The sequence below is a fragment of the Nicotiana tabacum genome, chromosome 8 (genome assembly GCF_000715075.1).
Source record: "Nicotiana tabacum cultivar K326 chromosome 8, ASM71507v2, whole genome shotgun sequence".
NCBI classification, from domain to species: domain Eukaryota; kingdom Viridiplantae; phylum Streptophyta; class Magnoliopsida; order Solanales; family Solanaceae; genus Nicotiana; species Nicotiana tabacum.
In genome coordinates this window covers 60,913,028-60,934,647 of record NC_134087.1, presented here as the reverse complement: position 1 = coordinate 60,934,647, position 21,620 = coordinate 60,913,028, and the positions used below count along the sequence as shown (strand labels likewise).

The 21,620-nt window shown below is 41.0% G+C and overlaps 1 long non-coding RNA gene and 1 pseudogene across 1 annotated transcript; one reads left to right on the top strand and one right to left on the bottom strand.

The window, feature by feature from the left end:
• Window positions 1–2,096: 2,096 nt before the first annotated feature.
• Window positions 2,097–3,284, top strand: LOC107760535 (uncharacterized). Its single transcript, XR_001642415.2, has 2 exons — window positions 2,097–2,826; window positions 2,917–3,284. It is a non-coding gene; the product is annotated as an uncharacterized LOC107760535 (long non-coding RNA).
• An 863-nt stretch (window positions 3,285–4,147) lies between these two features.
• LOC107760534 (small ribosomal subunit protein uS8z/uS8w-like) lies at window positions 4,148–5,201 on the bottom strand (annotated as a pseudogene).
• Window positions 5,202–21,620: the final 16,419 nt, after the last annotated feature.

Here is a 21,620-nt window from a genome sequence, read left to right as displayed (position 1 = left end):
CCCTTTATATAGTAGGGGAACCCTAAATAAGGTACATTTCTATTTACAGTAAGAAATCTTATTGGGACAACTGTCTAACCACCTAGTACGGATTCGTACTAAGTCGTACGAATAAATTTCGGAATTTACGCCACGATCTTGGGAATGTGGCGGGAATCTTGTCATTTTGTAACAAACTCACAACGGCTCCATATCGGGGTTGGTCACACTCGACTTCGGTACTCATCATGCCATCCAACCTTCGACCCTTATGTTCTGCCCTCGAACTCGGACCCGGTCCATACAGAATTATCCCTCGATGCGAGCTCTTTGTTTCTCGACATAGGCCCTCGAGCCCATAAAATCGGGGCTACATAATTTTACCGTATACAGTTCCAAAGGAAATCCTGATAGTGCTGGTGGTGGTGGAAATCTAAGGGATCACCTCGGACAATTGATCATGGCCTTCACTGTTTTTCTAGGTGTCACCACTAACGATTATGCGGCGGCACAAGCTATTAATATTGTATTGAGATGGTGTATCGATCATGTCTTCAATAGGCTAACAATTGAATCTGACTCTCTGCTTGCGAACAAAATTGTCAAAAGGGATATTTGCACCTCCTGAGAGATCAAGGATGTTATTGATGATATCCAAGCTACGCTAGGTGATGATTTCTTCCAGTTTAATCACATCTTTAGGTAAGGAAATATCCCAGCAGATCTCCTAGCCAATCTTGTTGAACATGACAAGAACCATGCTTTCTTCGTTGAGCTATAAGCTTACCACGGAAGATTACAGCCACAATGAAGAACAATGAAGGAATGGTCCAAACACTAGAATCAGGGTTAGGAAAAACACCTTCATATTCGACCCCGGGGACAAATATTTTTGGTGGTACTAAGTTTTGAACTTAATCCTTATTTTTAGATGCTTTCAATTATAATGGGAGTGAGCCTTCTCTACCTTATGTTTTGTAGGAATAGTCTTGTCCGTTCTAACCTTGATAAAAAAGAGATTAGGTTAATGCCCTTCTTTTGTTCCTTTTGACTTATTAATATATCCCCTTGAGGGAAATCCTATATTAAAAAAGAAAAGAATATCTTAAATTGTTATATTTGATCTTCAACTAGTAGAAGAAGTCCATGTCGTCGGAAGATTTCAATTACATGTCCTATCAATATGATGCTCTTTACTTTCAAGAGTAACTAGGGCAAGCTGGGTAAATGACCCATTTTCAAATTTAAATTGTCAAAAGACCTTCAAGTCTTAATTATTGTTCAAAAGACCTTATTTAATTAGTATTAATGTTGAATTTGGGTTAATAAAAAGGTGAAGGAGAAAGTTCAGCTTGCAGCCCCAAAGTTTTACTTATTACACATTGGCCAACCTATATAAATTTATTATTACCATTTCTTGAATTTAAAAAAAAAAAAAAAAAACATTCACTTCCGCATTCCCCAAAACCCATTTTGTTCCAAATCCGCCCGAAAATCCTCCATTGAAGCTTGCTTTTTCTTTCATTCGTCGTAGGTCAGCTGGACCTGCTCCCTTCTTTCCCCCTTCATCTCAAAGACACGGCCATCGATTTGGAGATCTAGAGAGGGAGCTCGAAGTTTTCGATTTGTCGATTTGGAGATGAAATTTGTGGTACATTGGATTGGGCATTACGTTTAAGGATATATTGTGTTATCTGTTCGTGTGGTAAATGTTTATTTCTCATCTTCTTCATCATTGCACATTTGGGTTTCTGCAGATTTTCTGCTCAGCAATTTGCTCAGTTACTCGAATACTAGGACATAATAGATCATAGAAATCCTTATCAAATAGACTCACGTCGTCCATTAGTTTATAATCAACACTTTGACAACTGATCAGTAATGGAAGACTATATATTGATATATGGTCATTATTCTGTTGAATGAATTGAGAGGTCAAATAATTCATAAATCTGTTTTGAATTTACTATATACCCATTTCAAACTTATACACAACCAGCTCTCCGCCGTTAATTTCACAAGACCTTACGCGGAAAAACTCTTTAACCCACAACAATCCATAATACATATCTTGCTGGAGTAAAAAGGGGTATGACAATGAAAAAATTGGCAACACTAAGGGGTCGTTTGGTAAGATGCATTAGATAAAATAATGCATGCATTAGCTTTGTGTATTAATAATACCTTGTTTGGTAGATATTTTTAATCTATGCATTAGTTATGCAAGCATTAGTTATACATTGTATTTGGTATTATCCTATGCATAACTAATGCATAGAAAACCATGGTATTAACAATGCAATGGATTTTAATGCATGCATTAGCTTAGTTAAAGACAAAATTGTCCTTCAAAATTTATGTTTTATGAAAATATGCTTGTTATTATATTAATGCAAGTTTAAATAATCCAAATTATGAAAAATAAAATTATTCCCTAGTAAATAAATAAATACTTAGCATATATTCTTTTTTATAAATAAATATTTAGTTCTATATTACAATATAGGTAGACAAATCAAATAATTTTTTAAAAGTTTTTTCATATAAAAACATTTCTCAACATATGTTTCTTTTAAAAAGTTAGAGTGATGGACTGGTTTTGAGGACATTTTTGTAAACAAACAATTCTTTTAGAAATTGTGCAATGCTTTAATATATCAAACCAAACAATAGATAAGAAATATGTCAGCATAACTAATACCAGCATTACTAATACACCCTATTCAGCATTATTCTTACTCACCCTACCAAACGACCCCAAAGTGTTTATGTGGAAAACATGCAGTGTTGAAGATTACATGGTGTAAATTCATTCTGGGTCGAAGATTTTGGGCATATAAATATCTTGTGAGTAACGATGCAGATTTTATGTTTTATCGTTTAATTCTGTTCAGTAGGAGCTGATACACAGATATTGTTATTTGTTCTTGTGTGTAGGATGAAGATCCTTGTAATTTTGAGAAATAATACGATGAATCATGGCAGCATGATTACTATAAATTAGTGTTGTGAGATTATTTCAAAGGTACTGCAGAATATGAAAAGAAACCGAAGAGAAATATTACAATGTGGAAAAGGATATTGATGCATTGAAGGAGAATCTCAAAGAAGCCGAAGAAAAGAACAATCGGTTGCAGAGGAAATTCATTTGATTGAAGGAAAAAATAATCAGTATAAGAGACTGAAGAACGAAGGGACTATGCTTTTTGTTAATTGCAAAATGATGTTGTGGTTTAATTTTGTTATTTGTACTTTGTGTCCTGAAAAATTCATTTGGTATGACATGTAGTATAATTTTTAAAGCTTTTTGTGTATTTAATCAAACTGTTGTGTGATTGCTTTTTTTATATAATCTGCATAAAAGGGCAGTTACTGCACCCGCTATGCTCGGGGTCCGGAGAAGGACCGGACCATAAGGATCTGTTGTGCGCAACCTTAACCTGCATTTCTGCAAATCCAAAATATTGTGTACTTAATAAATTTTGTATATTCAATTCAAGATGTTATGTATTATTCATTTTAGATAAATAATAAATAGTTGCTCCACTGCGGATGTCATTGTGTTATACTCAGAACCATATGGAGAGGCTCAAAACAAATAATTCCCGAAGGTTGTCGTCGAGTAGTCAAAAGAAGAAAGCACAGAATAAAGAAAAACTAAAAAAGGAAATATAATGTAAGAAAATGTCTTTAGATAAATAATTATTGGTACAAACGCATGGAAGAACAATTAAACTATATGAACGAAAATAAAATCATGTAAATGAAGTTCAAAAGGTATTTTAAATTTCTAATTTTGGCTGGAAAAAATGCAATTTTGAAGTTTCAGTAGCGAGCTTACGCATTCTAAATTTCAATTGTCTAACTCTTGCGCAATACTGATACTAAATTTCAACTTTTTTACTCACTCAGAAAAAGTTCAGTCATGACATTTTCTCAACAACTAATATACCACTTTTTATCGTCACTCTATCAAACATATGTTATCTCTTAGAAACTGAACCCATGGGTGAAGATGTGCACAACTAAGTACCTTGACGCCTACACTAAAGCACCAACTGAGCATATAACATACAGATGGCTTCACGAAGCTTGAGGGCTGGAGAGCGCTTTAAGAAGGCATCTAACAACAATTGACACAACAAAAGATTACAAACCATTTACGAAGTGATCAAAATGACAAGCGCTTTAAGAAGGCTTCTAACTTCTATTGGATATAAGTTACAGTACTGATAATCTTGTCCACGAAATGCAGATAATATCCCCACTGACAATTGAAGGGAAACAAAACTCAAATCAAACTTAGAACCATTTCAATTGTAATGAAGGCCGAATTACACCAAAACTGGGTGTTCATCCTTGTCAACATAAGGAGCTTAATAAAAGAAACCAAGAACCTTTTCACCCACATTCTTCCTTCTAGCCTCCTCGTGGTCCATGATACCGGCAGATGTGGTCAGTACAATGTATCCAAACTGCAAGTTCAAACAAAATACTTCAGTACCAGATAAACTCAGTGTAATACAAGAGACAAAAGAAAACAATTAGTCATTGCACTACATCTACATAGGGACGCCAAAATCTACAATTTCTATTTTCATTATAATGTAATTAACAGGTGAATTTGACTGAGCAAGTACTAGCTACTAATATAGCTTCATAACATATTCTTTCCTATGGCCATTCCAAAAACCTCCACTAGTTATGATTAATTATAAACATTCTTCCAATAACTTTTAAAAAGGAATAAATGCATATAATTTTCCTGAACATAATTTGTATGAGTGAAAAGAAAGCATCACACAAAATGATCTTATGAGCTGCACAGCAAGGATGCAAGGTAGATACCTGTCGGGAAGGCAACAACCTAGCAGTCCATCCTTCAATCTCCTTAACTCCAACATCAAAATGAGGACTAATGACACCACACTTGTTCAATCTACCATTCAATTCAACTACAATTTTTACTGACCTGTGAACATCAACATACTCAAATTCTCCAATGTACCCTACACATAAAGATAGCAAATGTAAGAAACAACAAGGCTAGGGAATAATAACTTAGAAGATAAAGTAAACAAGCTAAAGTACCATGCTTCTGCATGACAATGAGGAACTTGATGATGACTTTGGAAGAAGGTCTAATCATGACTTGACGCCTTCCCCTCTTGTGCATTGTACATGCTCTTACGAGCATCATTCGACACACTAACTCTCACCATCTTCTACCACAATTCTGTTCCAAATCAATGCAATAATCAGGATCAATTGATATCTTTAACAACAACAGAGTACCAAGAAGAGCATTTCACAACAAAATTAAAGTACAACAACCAATGCAAAGACCTGGAGAAATATCAGCTCAGGACTAAGCATATACGTAAAACAGAGGGACACACTCATTATCTACAGCCTCTCGCAGCTAAAACAGCAGGCATCAAGATCATACAAGAAAAAATGGAACAAAAAACAAAACCCGTTTATACAAAACTAAACTACACTATCACCTAACCAAAAGATAGAGATCTATTAGACCCAAATCACCAATTCCTAATTCACAACTTTCTTCGCACCCAAAACTGTCGTTTCCAATAATTCAAACCGTACGATAAAATCTAAAATCACAGATCACCATTATTATGAATCGTTATTGACTCCTAACACCAACAGCCTAGGAAGATAAATAGCTGACAAATGAAAATTACAGTATATCCAAGCAAAAAAAAGAACAGAATGTCACAATTCATTCTCCTTCATCTTTTTTTTTTTTTGGTTTTATCCGCGGAGAATAGCAAACTTACATGGCGCTTTGGGAGCTCTGGAGACAAGGACGGCGAAAAGAGCTGAGATCTACTTCGCACACAGAGAAGAAAATTAGGGTTAGGTTTTAGCAGGTTAATGTATAGTTGCGGGGGGAGAGTGGCTAGGGTTTAAGTTGGGGTTTTCAAGAAGATGGGCTGGGTTAATGGGTCGACTACTAATACTATTGTTGGGTACTTATTTGGGCCTTTGAGTCTTTCACCTTACTCTTTTGTTTATTGAAGAATTTATTGGGTCTTTACACAAAAAACCAGTCATATTCACTGTTTACTTTTTTAGCCATATAGGTAGATTATATGCTAATGATACACGGTTATACACATATAAAATATGAAATATGTTATTATACTTTTACCATCTATTTTTAGTTTAAACGTTGGGTAGGCGGCTATTTGAGTTAATTCTTCTTTATTTTATTTAAAGAATTTTTTTTTAGTGACATTTGAACTTAGAGAACGTTAATTGAACAGGAACGTAGTCCAATCAAATCCTTGCACACAATGAAGTAGGGAATAATTGATTACCTATACAAGACAAGTTTAAAACAAGGAGGAAAAAAAAACAATTTGACACATCTATTCCGCACCAACGGAAATTGATAGTAGAGTAGTTAAGAAATCTATAATAATACCTTCCTAATCTAAGTCATCTATCACCTTAAAGTTTACACACTGGATTAAGAAACTTAACACATGTTTTCTAATCAATTGTTTTTCCTCGACGTGACAGTGTGAGGAGTTAGTGTGTGCAGGTGGAGTGGAAAAATATTTTCTTAGTGTTTTAATTGTGTAAATTGTGACCACGTGGGTGCACGTGAGTGAATGTTTTCATTTTGCTTTTTTTCTTTGAGAGTTTGTTCAGATAAGGATAATAAAGAATCTTGTCATTTGCCAAAAGTTTTTTTGGCTTTTTTCTTTTTCGTTTTGATCCTCAATGTTTAAATTATACTCCTGAACCATGAAAAATACATTTGCATTCATCTGTCACAAGATTCTTGAAATTTTGAGTAATTTAGTTCTTATCAATTTGTTAGAAATTGATAAGATCGGGTGCCAAGAGAGGATATATTTTAGAACGAGTATAGGCTTGTATCATGATTCTTGAAAGTAAAAGGTCTAAGGCTCCAAAGGGTTGATTAGGGATCATATCATTGGTAGGATATGGAATTGTTCAAACTATCATTTGGATCAAAGAGAGCCTATAATCATGTCTCAAGTCAAAATTCACTTATGATTTCGCCTCAACAAACATTCATTGCAAGTTCTAGACCAATGGCTCGGGACTTGGACTTGTAATTCAATTACTTACCACACAAACTAAAGGATTGCTAAAGACATAGAGTCGGGGCCCACAACGACCTTAGATACGATTAGAGCACACAATGGTCCCGAAAAATCACTTAATGATTATCGGTCAACACAAGAGTCTCAAGGTCACGACTTTCACCATCCTAAACACAACCAATTATTTTTTACTATAAGATCAAAGGCAAATGTGTTAGGCCCAAGTGAAGCTTTGCTTGAGGCGCCCTTAACTACTAACTACTAAAAACCAAAAAGAAAAATGGACTCAAACCCTTAGAGAGGTTGTCACGCCATCCATCATTGGGAAGAGCCACCCGGTTCACACACTCCACCTTTGGAAAGAACCGTGGCATTAAGAAAACCAAAGGCTTATTGCAAACTTCGAAAATAAAAAGCTACGAATCACAAATAAGAAGCTAAAAATGAAAAATTTTGCGGAAAATAGAATGAATATATACAGGAGGGGATTTGTCGAATATACAATAGATAGGGATGAATATGTACAATGTAGTATAACTTTATATACAAACCCAAAGTAAAATAAAAGTACGATAAATGTAACTAAATATCAAATTATATACAGACCAAAGATGAAAAATCAAGAAAGCATAAAAATGTATCAATATATACAATCATCTAAAATGTAGGGTCTGTAAGCACGTGATTTTTGCTCCACGGACAATCACTCCAAAATACAATCATTGACACCTCGCTGTACAATTTTTTGATTTTACGTGATATGTGCTGGTAGTCATTTGTGGTTCTGTCCATTTTTCATTTTTATCTTATCAAGCAAAATACAAAATATGTATGTCATGTTAATTAAGCCATAATTCAGTCATTAAAAGAAAGTTCACAAAATATGCGTCTTTTATTTTAGGCTGTGATTTAACCATTTAAAGAATTTGTAATATGTGTGCGATAATTGTGTTAAGTGTTGATTAATGTGTGTTTTTAAACTCATTTTAATTTAGTTGTATTTTAAAATTAGAAAACAAAGGAAAAGAGTGCAAATTATTTAGAAAATCGGATTGGGCCTATTTGTTTCAAAATTTTAAGGCCCAGAAGCAGCCCAAAACCAGCACCCAGGTCCAATTCAGACCAGGCCTGCCCAAGCATGGACCCCAAACGACGTCGTATCAGCATCCCTGTTGGAGCCGTTGATCTGATTCAAACGGACGGTCTTGATCAGGCTGCTCATTTACCCAAACGACGCCGTCTTAGGCAATTGATCTGAGCCGTCCAACCCCTTTGATCCAACGGATCCAGGCCTTCCCCTAGACCCGTCAAAATTTGACCCGATCCAGTCCCCCACCCGGTCGCACCTACCACACACCTAAACGACATCGTTCTTCCCAAGTGAATAGATCCTGGCCATAGATCTCACTTGATCCAACGGCCAGGATCTAAACCCTCAATGCATATATAAACCTAACCCTTTTACCCCGCCCCCTATCCAAACACCCACCCCCGTTCCTTCGTCTCTCTCAGAAGGGACCCCAAACCCCCGAAACCCTAGCAGCCGCCCTGGTGCCCTTTCAGCATAAATCCGGCGGACAGGATGCCGGTGGCTACCATAGTTACACCACTGGACCTACGAGCCCCCCTGAACACAAATCCCTAATCACCTAACTTCGAATCAACTCCAAGGTGCTCGAATCTTCGATCAAAGATTCGAGCCAAAACCTTAAGTCACCGGATGAGTCCCAAATTCACCCTAGTCACTCCCCTAATATCCCTCATACCCTAATCAGCTTTGGTTCCGGTCAAATATAAGCAGAACTCTTCGAATCCCAAATCTGAGTTCAAGAACCCTAAAAAAACAAACCTGTTTCATTTGAGGTAAGTGTCCTATGTAATCGTCTTTTCTTTTCTCTTGTTTAGGTTTATGCATGTGTTTGTGGATTTGTTTTAGATTTGTTTTTGATTATTTTCTGTCCATCTTCAAAGACCCTTTTGTTTGGTCGATTTCTTTTCTCAAATGTTAATTGAAGTGCTATAAGATGTTTAGTCGCCTCGATTGATGTTGACGACCAATTAAGTTTCATAAACTCTATGTTAAATGCCCCGAGTTTGGAAATAAATTGGTGTTTTGTTTAGTCTGTGATGTTTGTCGATTAATTGTTACGTATATTAGTTCGTATAGTCGACCTGAGTAACGTCGTCAAATAATTAAGTGTTGTAAAGTTCCATTGTTGTCCGAAAAAGGCCTGAGGCACTTAGTTTGTTTCTGTTTTAAGTTTAGTCGATTAGCGGCTAATTAGTATACGTTATAACTCGCAAAGTCGACTCGACACATGTTTGACGTTAGTTTCACAGTATTAAATAACAAACGACCTAACTGGGTGATTTAGGTTAGTTTCACAGCCAGTTACTGGTTGATTTAGTTGAAGGCTTGTGTTGGACTGATTATAGGTTGGTTTGTTAGCTGTGGGAGGGGGGATTCGAACTAGTAACTGGCAGATACAATACAAGGAAAGGGTAAGGCAAGACAGCAATGATCAAGGGTCTGTGGGATAGTTTTGGTTAGGGCAAAGACTGATTAAATATTCAGGATTAATGGGCTATCAATTGTTTAATCAGAAATACTATTAATCTAGTATTAGTGGGGACAAAACATAAGAGTATGAGAGTTTAATACTTAACTAAACCCATGACTCTTGAATAGAGCAATAGGCCAGGCGTGGGGAACAAAATGTTTTGCATCAAGAAGATGCTTAGGCATGGGGAATGAAGGGGATGCAGACCTTAGGCTGGAAATTCCAGGCAGACCTGAGGGGGTTCTCTTTTAGGTTATAAATAGAGCTATTTTTAGCTAAGGAGGGGCTGGACTTTTAGTCTTCAGGAAAAGAAAGAAACATAAAGAAAATTTCAGAATATTGTAACCAAACACTGTCTGAAAACTGCTTAGGAGTTCAAGTTGTCCAAGCTGTCTTTGCTAATTGTTTGTGGGTTATTTGCCGAGCTGTTTGTGTTTGTCGAACTGCTGGTGCTATTACATTGAGTACTCTGGCTTTCTGTTTGTTTCATCATTCTGTTTCTGGGATTGTCTGATTGTTGCTCGACCAACTATTGGGTTTCCCTTGTTGTTGAGACTGCTGTTGTTCATCTGTGGACTATTGGTGACGTTTGTTGCTGATTATTTGCTGCTGATTGTTGATTGCTGCTTACCTGCTGTTGCTGTGTTGTTGTATACTACTCAGCTGATCATTCTCATTCTTCTTTTGCTTTGTTATACCAGGTACACGATTAATAGTGTCAATGTAACTTGAAAGTTGAGCATGAATACAAAAGAGAAGATCTGAAGATGTTTATTTCATACATAGACTGTTATATTGAACATCATGTAATGTATAATAGTTTACATTCTTGTTTGGATCATGTAAGGTAGCCTGCATGCCCGGTAGATATCAATGTATGGTGATTGAATATTAGTTTGTATAAGTAGGCTGATAGATAAAAGTATTCCCAATGCAGTAGGTTGTATCTTAGACTTTATCTAATTATGTTTAACCTGTCCTTAACTGCATCAAACTATCCATGTCAGTTGATTTCATTTCCTTTTGATAAATTGCCTCCTTATAATTGCCAAACCATTGCTTTAAAAACAAACAGCGCAAGCCTGCACTTCTCAACCTCACGAAGGTCGAGCCCGAATCGAACGAACTCAGCAGGCTTTCATCAGAAAGGCAGTGGCCCAGGCCCAACCGATACCGTATGGGTTGGGTTTGGGCCCATAATGTCCGATTAGCTGCCCATGTGCATGGCCATGTCTTCTCATTCTGTAAAGGCATTCGGAATTCTGTTATAAAAACCTGCAAGCATGTAATTGAGTAGGATCATTTTACTTTCAATTAGTAGAAACAAATGCGACAAGATAACATAGCCGCTATAGGATATCCTTTAAAAATAAAGATGAGATGAGCCTCGACAAATAAAAAATGCACAAGCTGCGGGGCCTTCCAAATGTATATATTAAAATATTTAGAATTCGGGACAGGCCGTTTAGCGAATTTCACGGCCTTTTCCCAACATAACAATACGCTAGTTGCTTTAGGCGGGTATTTAATAACATTATCTCCTTAAACTCGGGTGCACATTTATGTGACCCAAGTCCAAATCTTAACGGAATCGAAATGTGTCTCTAATCACGGGTATATTGATTATGGCGTGGTCCGAGATGCATTTCCATGACGTTGCAAATTCTTTTAATAATAAATGAGACGAGCCTCGACAAACAAAAATGCACAAGTTGCGGGGCCCTCCAAATGTATATATTAAAATATTTAGAATTCGGGACAGGCCGTTTAGCGAATTTCACGGTCTTTTCCCAACATAACAATATGCTAGTTGCTTTAGGCGCGTATTTAATAACGTTATCTTCCTAAACTCGGGTGCACATTTATGTGACCCAAATCCCAATCTCAACAGAGTTGAAACATAGCTCTAACCACGGGTACATTGATTGTAACGTGGTTCGAGGTATGTTTTCCATGATATTGCAATTCTTGATAAAAATAACATTAAATGATAAAAACGGTTAAAAGATAAAATTGGCACATAAGTTCACATTTGCATAAAATCAGATAATCAAGCCGAATATAACAGTTGAGCGACCGTGCTAGAACCACGGAACTCGGGAATGCCTAACACCTTCTCTCGGGTTAACAGAATTCCTTATCCGGATTTCTGGTACGCAGACTGTAATATAGAGTCATCCTTTTCCTTGATTCGGGATTAAATTTGGTGACTTGGGACACCCTAAATCTCCCAAGTGGCGACTCTGAAATAAATAAACGAATCCCGTTTCGATTGTCCTTTAATTGCAAAAAACTCCATTGCACCCCCTCGGTGCGGAAAAAGGAGGTGTGACAGCTCTGGCGACTCTGCTGGAGATGATATTATTGTAGCCCAGAACCGCTGGTTCAGGGTTAAGAATTCGAGCTTAGAATAATTGTTATTATTTGGCTTTATTTATTATCTGATTTTATTATATGTTTTGCCTAAATGTGCAAAATGTGGCTCTTACCGCTTTGATATTATTTGAACTGTACATATAAACTGTGCCGAAACCCTTCTCTTCTTACCTCCGGGGAGAAGCTCGCTGGCCGAGACTCCCTATTCTGTTAGTGTCAATGCCCAAGTAGAAAGAGGCTCGGATAAGTTACAAAGCCGGACGACCCCGCGGGTCCCCGGTACGTAGCCCCCTCCTCGACTCGAGTTGTCCGCTCGTGTAAGCCAGGTCTAGAACAAAGCCCAGATTGAAGCTTAGTAAAACATAACTTCATGCCGGATCCCTAGTAGGAAAACGCTTATTTGCATCACGTTGCATTTGACTTAGGGGGCTCAACACAGGGGTTGGGCCTGTCCAGGAATAGCAACCTGAAACAAAAAGGGAGACTATCACGTGGCATTTTGTCTGTTATCACATTTAATTTGCTTCAAATTTGCATGTTGACCGGCGGGTGATAACAGGAGTTTCGATAGCATAAAAAAAAACTCGTGATTTAGATAAATTTCTTACCCGAACTACGTCGGTTTGATTCCCACCGGATGTGGGATACGTAGGCAACCCTTATCGGGTCCAACTCCCCGATTTTGTTTACCAAAAATTATAGATACCCATGTATGTATATACGCATATTATTTCTTTCAAAAAAAAAATCTTGTCTAAAAACACCTTAATAAATGTGCAGAATGAGCACAAGTAGGAGTTCATCTGAGGCCATTATAAACAAAGTTCCTCTGGGCTTACGCATGTGGTGGAGCGACTTGGGAAGATCAGGGCAAGATACGGTCAAAATATATTTGGGAAATTTGGTCGGATTGCTGGATATCGATCCGCGAGGGGACGTTATCAGGGCTCTAATTTCATTTTGGGACTCGACCCACAACGTATTTCACTTCTCAGATTTCGAGCTCACCCCGACACTAGAGGAGTTGGAAGGATACATTGGATGTCCTAACATCCCTATGAAAGAACAGTACCTCATTGCGCCAAGGGCCGTAACCACACACAAATTCCTGGATATCGTAAAGATCCGCAGAACGGTACATAACCCAGAGTTATCAAAAGGGTTTTGTAGTTTTGCATTTCTGTACGACAGGTACGGTCATCTGGGAGGGTTCAACAATCCCGAGAGTAAGATCTGTAGTGGGGAGAACCGGTTGGAATGGGAGAGGCACAGATGTATTGCTTTTATGATAGCCTTTCTGGATTTTTTTGTGTTCCCTAAAAAAGACGGAATAATTAACATACAAATTGCTGGGGTCGTCAATACTTTGATCAGACAAGAAAATAGCACTCTGGCACCGCTGATAATTGCGGAAATTTTCCGCGCGCTCACCTTTTGCAAAACCGGAAGAAATTTCTTTGAAGGATGTAATATACTGTTACAAATGTGGATGATAGAGCATCTATGTCATCGCCCTCAATTTCTGAAATATGGGTCATCACAAAGGACTTGTATAGAAGAGTTTCCCACCAGGATCGACGGGTTCGGATTGCCGGAAGGGGTCGCCGAATGGGTCACACTACTGCGCTCTGTTTCAGCAAACCAGATAGAGTGGGCATTCGAGTGGCTACCCCTAGATGAGGTCATACACATGGCGGCCACCGAATCTTATTTGCTGTTGATGGGTCTCCAAAGTATCCAGCCCTACGCACCATGCAGGGTGTTGAGGCAGTTGGGACGATACCAAGTGATCCCGAAGGAAGAAGATCTCAGTAGCCAGGTGATTGAAATTGGACCTGGTGGGCAGTTCCCTGAAGCATTCGTTCGGAGGATCTGGAATGAATGTCAAACCCTGAAGTTAGATACTTGTGTACGAGATCGGGCTAAGGGCGAAGTGTCTCCGAAATACCTCTCGTGGTACAGAAGAGAGCTTGAACATCAGAGACCAACTAAGAGAGCGCACATCCAAGGCTTTAAGGAATCTTCACAGGCAGAGTGGAGCTGGTTAAAAAGAGAAGAAGGCTACCGGGCTGAAATCGGGAGGCTAAAGCAACAAGTCGAAAGGCTTGTATTTGAGAACAACGTGCAAGTCGCCTCGGAGCAGGGCGAAAAGAACAAGCTAGCCCAAGAGAGCCAGACACTAAAGGCCCGCCTACGCCACGCCAGCAAAAGTAACATTGACCAACAGAAACGTCGCTCCGACGAAAGGTTGATAGCAAATTTGAAAAATCAGGTCGTCCAAAGCCAGGAAGAATTAGAACAATCAGAAGCTCGCGTAGCAAGGATGAAGGTCAGATGGGCAAAATGCACAATGGCCCGGAAGCAGCGTCTGCAATAGGTCATAAGGGATTATGAAATGAGCATCGGGATATTAAGGGAAACGAACTCCACTCTGCATGATCGGATCATCAAACAAGCACGAGACGCTCAGGCCGACAGGAGACATTGTTACGATGCAATGGCCTGCATGGAAAGACAAACGGAGTTGTTCTAGGATCGACTTGCTGACAATGCTCAGGCACTGGGATTGAAGAATCGACAAATCAGGCAATTGTTCATTGAGAGGGACAACATTCGAGGAAGGATCGACGAAATTGGGCATTACATCTACATGAAATGCCTAGCAGGGGAGCAAATACCTCGGAAAACCCTCCTTGTTTCCATCATGGGTTGCGTCCACCGAATTATGAATGAGTTGAAGAGCTTGCAGAGGGACCTCACACCAAGGGCCGCAAAAAGGCCGAATGATGCCTCGCGGGCCCTTAAGTTGGAAAATTAATCTTTGGCCGAGTCCTGTTTATTTGGCTTCGTTGCTTTCCCATATGTTGTTTTCTTTTCTTTTAGTCAAATCAAGTTAAAAACTGTGGAGTCTGTACTGTTGCTATTTTTGTTTGAAGTAATGTGTAATAGCAAATTTTGATAATGAAATTAAGTGACTCCAAAAGAATTTTTATGTGTCTTTACTTTGAGGCGGAACTACGCCTGGTCTGATTCGCGCGGGGACGTGATACGTAGGCAATCCCCATAAGATTCGACCGTTTTTTGATAAAGAAAGAAAAGAAAATACAAAAATAAAATAAAATACAGGGTTTCCCAAAGTGCTTTAAAAAGGGACAAATGAGCAAGCCAGGATGACGCATGTTGTTTGAAGCAAAGCACGTAGAAACGGTTAACTGCCTAGGAGCATTGCATCCTCTATGTGTTGTGACCAAATCTGTTAAACTCTAACGCTAACAAAGTTTGTTGTTGTCTGAACCAGACAGTTAGTTGTTAAAGAATTCTGGCAACGCACCCTTACCAAACCAGATCCAAAGGACCGGTAGCAATAAGCATGACTACTTCAGAGAATAGTAACGAGGAAGAAAGGCCGATGAGCTAGTTGTTAAAAGAAGCGATGGAAAAGATTTAAAGGATGGTACTAGAGATGAATGCAATGCAGCTAGCTTTAGCCAAAGCACAAAAGAGCCCTGAACCACTGGGGCACATGCCGGAATACCCTCATTCCGGCCCTTCCACAAGCCTCCCAAATCCCCGTTATCATCAAGAAAGAAGCCCTCATGATTCCCAAGCTCCACCACCCCATCAACCTCTCCCAACACCCAATATTCCCACTTTTGTGGGACCCACATCAGCCACCTTGCAAAGAACGACCAGTGAGCCATTGTTTCAGGCTCACGATACGCAGTACTACCCCCCTGAGCCTACATTCCATGCCCCCGAACCACAGGCCTACAATCCGCGCTTGGAGGTACCGGCAGAGATTGAAAAGCCGGTTAAAGCCCCTGAACAGGATGAGGTATTGAGAAAGTTCAAAAGCCTGTAGCAGTCCTTCAGGAACCTGCACGGATTGGGCAATCGAGTCAGCGTAGCTTACAAAGATCTATGCCCTTTCCCGGACGTCCAACTCCCCGCTGGGTTCAAGATGCCTAAGTTTGATTTATATGAAGGGCACGGGGATCCCATGGCACATTTGCGGGGATTCTGTAGCAAAATGAGAGGGGCAGGCGGCAAACATGAGCTGCTAATAGCTTATTTCGGCCAAAGCCTGAGCGGATCTGCACTAGAATGGTATACCAGGCAGGATTCCAGTAGGTGGTACACTTGGGATGATCTGGCGCAGGCTTTCGTAGGTCATTTCCAGTACAATCTCGAGATAGTCCCTGACCGTCTCACATTATTGAGAACTGGGAAGAAACCCGGGGAAAGTTTTCGCGAGTTCGGGTTCCGCTGGAGAGAGCAAGCGGCCAGAGTCGATCCTCCCATGAGAGAGGGAGAGATGGTGGACTATTTCTTACAAACATTAGATCCAACCTACTTTGGTCACTTGGTGACAATGGTTGGAAAATCCTTCAACGAGGTGGTGAAGATAGGGGTCATGATAGAAGAGGGACTGAGGTCTGACAAAATCCTGAACTACTCAGCACTCAAGGCAACGACCTAGGCTATTCAGAACGGCACGGGAGGTGTGCTGAGAAGAAAGAAAGAAGAAGTTGCCACGATCGAGGCAGGCAGTTGGTCCGGGTCTGGCAGGCCACACTACAACCAACCCAGACCTCACAGGACAAATTACCCATACAACCCACCACATCACTACTATCCACCCCAAGAACCGCATTTCACCGTCCATCAAGCCCAGACATACACCCAACCTCCGGTTCGCCCACAATGGCGTGCGCCAGCTCCCCACAATACATACCCAGCTCCACATAATACCTACCCACCACCACAAAATACCTACCCTCCACCCAGAGCATACAGGAACCCTCCAGGGACAGGTTTTCGAGGGAGTCAAGCTGCTAAAAATGATAGGCTACAGAAACATAGAGCCTTTACTGAGCTGGGAGAGTCCTATACCGCCGTATTCCACAAATTGAGACGGTTGGGTTTGGTAAGTCCTGTCGAACCCAGAGAGCAAAACCCCCCGCCTCAAAATGTGAACAGGACGATAAGCTGTGAATATTGCTCAGGGATGCTGGGACATGAAACTGAAAAATGTTGGAGACTGAAGCAGGCGATACAAGACCTCATTGATACTAACAAAATCGAGGTCCAGACACCGGAGGCACCTAACATCAATCAGAACCCACTGCCAGCGCACCACGAGACGCACATGATCGAGTTGGTGTATGAGGGAGGAGAGTTGAGAAAGCCCTCGCAAACAGTGATAAAAATCCAGGCCGCTCTGAGAGAAGGATCGACCAGTGGAGGAGTGGGGGTACAGTTGCAGGGAGAAGGCATCAAGCCAGTAGTAATATTGGGAAAGAGCCCGTCCGCCAAAACAAGCAAACCTGAGCCCAACAAGTTGGGGACTCCGCCCACACCCGCAGTTGTGCTGAAGGGGGTATACAGAGAACTGGTCACCATAAAGCCCGTAGTCCAGCTGCCAATGATTGATAGCAAGGTTGTGCCTTGGAAATACGAGAAGGCAGTAGTGATGTACAAAGGAAAACAGGTGGAGGAAGTTAGTTGCAAAGCACAAGGGCTGACTCGATCAGGTCGGTGTTTTGCTCCGGTGGAGTTAAGAAGAACCAACCCAGCTGCAACCAAGAAACCTGTATCCGAAGAAGAGGTTGAGGAGTTCCTGAAAAAGATGAAAGTGCAGGATTACTCCGTGGTCGAATAGCTGAGGAAAACACCGGCCTAGATCTCGCTGTTGTCATTACTGATCCATTCTGAGGAGCATCGTCGGGCCTTGATGAAGATATTGAACGAAGCTCATGTGCCCAACGAGATTTCTGTAAACCACCTGGAAACCATTGCCAACAAGATTTTCGAGGTGAACATGGTAACATTCTCAGATGATGACCTTCCAATGGAAGGTACAGAGCATAATAAAGCTCTCTACCTAACTGTCAAATGTGAAAACTCGGTAGTTACTCGGGTATTGGTGGATAACGGTTCAAGTGCCAATATCGGCCCATTGTCCACTCTGAACTAGTTAAAGATCGACCACGGAAAAATCCGCAAGAATAGCATCTGTGTTCGAGGATTTGACGGAAATGGAACAGCCACTGTAGGGGATGTTGTACTTGAATTGACCATCGGTCCAGTCCTGTTCACCATGGAGTTCCAGGTGTTAGATGCCACAGTATCTTATAACCTTCTGTTAGGACGACCATGGATTCATGCAGCCAAAGCAGTGCCCTCCACCCTACATCAGATGGTGAAGTTCGAGTGGGAAAGACAAGAGGTCGTGCTACACGGCGAGGACACGGCGTGCACCATGGGTGGCGCCATTGTACCTTTCATAGAGACCGATGATGACAAAGGTCCTTGGGTCTACCAGATTTTCGATACAGTATCGGCAAACAAAATTTCTGAAGGAGAAATCATCCCGCACCCTAGGGTATCTGCCGCGACAGTCATGATGGTCTCGGAAATGCTGGGTAATGGATTCGTGCCGGGAAAGGGCCTGGGAGTCGAGCTTCAGGGGATTGTCCAACCTGTCTCCCTGCCTAAAAATCTGGAAACTTTCGGATTGGGGTTCAAACCAACCGCAGCAGATGTAAAACAAGCGCGGAAAATGAAGAAGAAAGTCTGGTATCTTCCCAAACCCGTGCCACGTCTTTCAAGATCTTTTGTCAGAGCAAGCGCCAAAGGGCCACCGGTCCCAAAGATTCTAGGACCATTGATTGGTATGGATGGGGACTTGAATCAGAGTTTTGAGAGGCTATTCGCTGATGTCAGTATGGTAGAGGCTGGAGAAGGTTCCAGTAGAGCAGAGATACAGTTTGTGGGGCCTGAGGCCAAAACCAACAATTGGACGGTTACTCCTCTTTCTGTCCGAGGGGAGTCTTGGTAGTAGGCTTTGATTTATGTTTTGTTTGTTTTGTTTTGTTCGGATTATTCCAGGGTGTAATCCAAATTTTACTTTTGTTTTGTAAAAGTGTGAACCCTTTTATCCCGCAAGTTTAATAAAGTTCTCTTCTTTTGTCCCATTTTAATTTTGTTTTGTTCTTTTTCTTTCTGAACAGTTCTCTTTTTACTGGTTCTAATGACATGGCATGCACAGCAGATCTTCGACCTAGTCTAATAAATCAATCTGAATCCGACTTAATGACACAAGAGGTCGTTTGCGACGATGAATCTGAATATGACGAAGATAAAGCCTTCGAAGAGATAAACCGAGAACTGTGCCAATTTGAAGAAAAACCCAAACCTAACCTAAATGACACTGAGGCTGTGAATCTAGGGGACGCTGATAATGTCCGAGAAACCAAAATCAGCATCCATATTGAGCCGAATGTCAGGGAAGAATTGATCAAAACCCTCGTGGAATTCAAAGATGTTTTTGCATGGTCATATGATGATATGCCGGGATTAAGCACTAATTTAGTGGTTCACAAATTGCCCACTGACCCGGAATACCCTCCGGTCAAGCAAAAGCTAAGGAAATTTAAAACAGAAATGAGTGTAAAGATCAAAGAAGAGGTGATTAAGCAGTTGCAGGTGAAGGTCATTCGGGTCACTCGATATCCCGAGTGGTTGGCCAATATGGTACCAGTTCCAAAGAAGGACGGGAAAATCAGGGTGTGCGTCGACTACCGCAATCTCAACAAAGCAAGTCCCAAGGACAATTTTCCGTTGCCCAACATCCATATCCTGATCGATAATTGCGCTGGGCGCGAGATCGGATCCTTTGTGGATTGCTATGCGGGATATCATCAGATCCTGATGGACGAGGAAGATGCGGAAAAGACGGCTTTTATTACGCCATGGGGAACTTACTGCTATCGGGTAATGCCGTTCGGACTGAAGAATGCCGGGGCAATGTACATGCGAGCAATGTCTGCTGTGTTTCACGACATGATACACAAAGAAATTGAGGTGTACGTAGATGATGTGATCATAAAGTCTTGGTGTCAGGAAGACCATGTAGCAGACCTAAGGAGATTCTTCCAAAGACTCCGAAGGTATGATATCAAGCTTAACCCGGCCAAATGCGCATTCGGGGTTCCATCAAGAAAGCTATTAGGATTCATCGTCAGTCGACGGGGTATTGAGCTGGACCCATCGAAGATCGAATCCATCCGAGATTTGCCACCGCCAAAGAACAATACAGAGGTAATGAGTTTGCTGGGTAGACTCAATTACATCAGTAGGTTTATCGCTCAACTCACAGCAACTTGTGAGCCCATATTTCGGCTTCTGAAAAAGGATGCTGCTGTAAGTTGGACGGCAGAATGTCAAGAGGCTTTCGACCAAATCAAATGGTATCTGTCTAATCCACCCGTGTTGGTCCCGCCTAAGCCAGGGAAGCCCTTAATTCTTTATCTGATGGTCCTGGAAAATTCATTTGGTTGTGTACTGGGGCAACATGATGACACAGGAAGGAAGGAGCAGGCCATCTACTATCTTAGCAAGAAATTCACAGTATACGAGGTCAAGTACACTCAACTCGAGAAAACATGCTGCGCCTTAACTTGGGTAGCTCAGAAGCTGAAGCACTACCTGTCCTCGTATACTACTTATCTCATATCCCGTTTGGACCCATTGAAGTATATCTTTCAGAAACCTATGCCCACAGGGAGGTTGGCAAAATGGCAAATTCTGCTCACAGAGTTTGATATCGTCTATGTGACGAGGACAGCCATGAAAGCCCAGGCGCTGGCCGACCATTTGGCAGAGAATCTCGTTGATGAATAATACGAGCCTTTAAGAACGTATTTTCCCGACGAAGAGGTAATGCATACAAATGAGCAGGAGTTACCCGAAGAACCGGGTTGGAAGCTTTTCTTCGATGGAGCTGCAAATGCGAAAGGGGTTGGAATAGGAGCAGTACTCATTTCTGAAACAGGACGCCATTATCCTGTTACGGCTCAACTACGCTTCTATTGCACCAACAATATGGCCGAGTACGAAACTTGCATTTTGGGTCTGCGGTTGGCTGCGGACATGGATGTCCAAGATGTTTTGGTCTTGGGAGACTCGGACCTCTTGGTACATCAGATTCAGGGCGAATGGGAAATGCGGGATCTGAAACACATACCATATCGACAATGCTTGCACGATCTGAGCAAGCGATTTGGATCGGTGAAATTCAAACATATCCCGAGAGTTCATAACGAGGTTGCGGATACATTGGCCACCTTAGCATCAATGTTGCACCACCCTGACAAAATGTATGTTGATCCTCTGCACATCCAGGTCCGTGATCAGCACGCTTATTGCAATGTCGTAGAAGAGGAAGCAGATGGCGAACCCTGGTTTCATGATATCAAGGAATACCTCAGAACGGGGATATATCCGGAACAGGCCACTGGAGACCAAAAAAGAGCCCTTCAGCGTTTGTCGAATGGTTTCTTCCTCAGCGGAGGAGTTTTGTACAAAAGAACCCCGGATTTGGGATTGTTGAGATGTATAGATGCTGGTCAAGCCACGACGGTTATGACAGAGGTACATGATGGAGTTTGCGGGCCACATATGAGCGGATATGTATTGGCAAGGAAGATCCTTAGGGCAGGGTATTATTGGCTCACCATGGAACATGACTGTATCACTTTCGTGAGGAAATGCCATCAGTGTCAGATACATGGAGATCTGATTCATTCTCCGCCAACAG